Source organism: Zeus faber, assembly GCF_960531495.2.
Source record: "Zeus faber genome assembly, chromosome: 2".
Taxonomy (NCBI): domain Eukaryota; kingdom Metazoa; phylum Chordata; class Actinopteri; order Zeiformes; family Zeidae; genus Zeus; species Zeus faber.
The window spans coordinates 46,082,261-46,084,958 of NC_137189.1; positions in this window are offsets into that span (position 1 = coordinate 46,082,261).

The following is a 2,698-nucleotide window of genomic DNA, read 5'->3' on the forward strand; positions in this document are numbered from 1 at the left end:
GTTTTCCGCCGGGATGCAGACGTTTAGATAGAAATGTCCAATAGGTAATTGAGTTTGTAGGGGGGAGTCCCCTCCCTGCTTTGACGCGTGTGAATTGTCCAAACAGGTTTATTGTTTCAGGTTTTTATAGATAGGTCTGTGTGTTGCTCGTCGTCTTCTAGTTTCTTTTGTACTTTACGTTCACTGCCTCTTGCTTTGTCTTTGCCTCTAATCTTAATGTGCAGCAAATGACCATATGCCCCATTTTTAAGTGCATGTGAAGGGTCTCACCTTCAGGCCTGCAACAGGTTTCACAAAGGGTTTGTTTTTCCTCTGAACGGTTCTGCTGATCGAGAATCTGAATCAGAATCAGAACCAGAATCATCTTTATTGCCAAGTGAGTTGACACGAACAAGGGATTTGTCTTGGTGTCCGGTGCATACATGAAACATAAATGTAAAACAATGAGTAAAATATGAAAATAAAATAAATAATAATAAATAACAATAATCATATTTTATAATAATAATCATAATAATCATAATAATCATACTTTATAATAATCATAATTTATAATAATAATAATAATAATAATAATAATAATAATAATAACAATATTATAATAATAGTCTTTTTTATTAATAATAATAATAAAAAAGACGTGATCGATCGTACCGTGACAGTGACGCTGTCATTCATTTCAGTTTTAAAAGTCTTTCCATGTTGATTATAAATTGCGGACATTTCCGCTGAAGGAAAGTTCACATGAATGTCTTTTATCAATGCAATGTCAGGCATTTTAACAGCGGCGGTCACATGGACGTCGTGTGTGTGTGTGTGTGTGTGTGTGTGTGTGTGTGTGTGTGTGTGTGTGTGTGTGTGTGTGTGTGCGCGCACGCGCGCTCATCTAATTTCAATAATACTTGACATTGATAATAATGACGCAATAACTACTGACGTTGACAGGCGGGTAATGTCGTCATCATTTCCAAACTCATGTAACGACGGAACCGGGGGCGCCCTCTGAACAAAAACGTTGCTTTATCTTAACACGACATTAATCATCTTTTAAATGAGTTAAATGTCATTGTTTGGATTATTAGTGCTAGTTTGCTTCAATTTCACCTTTTAATCCAAGTCGCACGGTGGAACCTCACTTTTGTTTGTCCTTTCATTATATGAGTACAGGCTGGAAAGTCTGCCCCGAATTGGTCGATTAGAGTGTGTGTAAATATAAGGGTTTTATCCTGATTTTATTTTTATTTTTTTACGTCAAGTCCCCTTTTTTCTAATTCTAAACGTGGGCAGCATTGGAGGCCCCGTGGGAGGCTGCGGCCGAGGGGCGGTGGGAACCCGCGTTTGAACGAGGCGCGGGGCGGAAAATAAAAAAAAAAAACAAAAAGGACGAAGCTGTCGTTCAAAATTGTTCCCACAGTGGAAGACTGACGTGGCGCCTGAAGCTCTGAACGTCTCCGGTCAGAGCCGCGTCACAGAGTCTGACGTCACAGAAAGCCACAATAAGCGTCCGTGACTCGGCGCGCGCCCAACGCCAAAACCCCCTGTGGCTCTCTGGGCCCCGCGAATATGTGACGTTACCATGTTCTACTATACTCTTATTATCAAGTCATTATACTGTTATTCCACACTCTACTTCATACTACTATCTTATAATGTGTTATACTATGTTTTATTATCACATACTACTGTTATAATATACTGCCCGTTGTTTACCTTTAGGTTCATTCTTCTGGTTTATTTTGTTGTCAACTTCTTGAGGTTTACTGTACATGTCACATTGATCCATCTGCTGGTTCAGTGTTTTTTCTTTCTGTACGATGACAATTTTTTTCTTGTTTTATTTTATTTTTTTGGTTTATATTGATTATCAATGTGTTTATTGTACAGCACCAAATTTGTATTTTTACTTTCCTGTTGACTGTTCGGTTTATTGTATGTTTTCATAAACTGTCCCTCCTCTCATTAACACTAGAGGTCTATTTTATATCCCCATTATATTTTTCCATTTGTATTCTATTGCTATTATTATTGCATATTTTGAAAGATCTATTTATCCAGCGTTATTAGCCATTATTAATAGTATATACTTTACCCTACTTGTATAATTATTACTGCTGTGCATCCCTGTAACGACACTTTCTGTAAAGTTGCGGCTATTGATCATTGCACATTATTACTCCACGGCTGCTGCAACCCCTTCTGACTCATTTTAGGCCTGAACATTGGGTTCACTACTGTGAGTTGGCGTCATAGAAAATGCACCAGTGTTCCAGGCAAAAAGAGAAAACAGCCGTTTCTTATTCCAGAGAGAAAAAAACGGCAAGAAAAAGGCGAGGGAGGTGTGCGTTACAAGCATTATACCAAACACCGGTGTCGCTGACAGTCGGCGAGCAAACACAGCGTCTGTGGCTCTCTGGTGTTTATCTTCTCACCAGCTCAAGGACGCGCTCTCTCTCTCTCCCCCACTCTCTCTCTCTTTCATTGTGTCCTCTCTCTCTCTCTCTTTGTTGTTGGTGTCAATCCAAAGGGGTTCATTGGAATGGGGAAACATTGCCAAAGCAGCACTCTCTCTCTCTCTCTCTCTCTCTCCCTCCCTCTCCCTCTCTCTTTCTCTCTTGCCCCTCTCTTTCCTTTCTACCTCCCCCCTCTCTCTCTCTTTCTCTCTCTCTGCTCCCCTTCCATCTCTCCATTCAAGGCAATG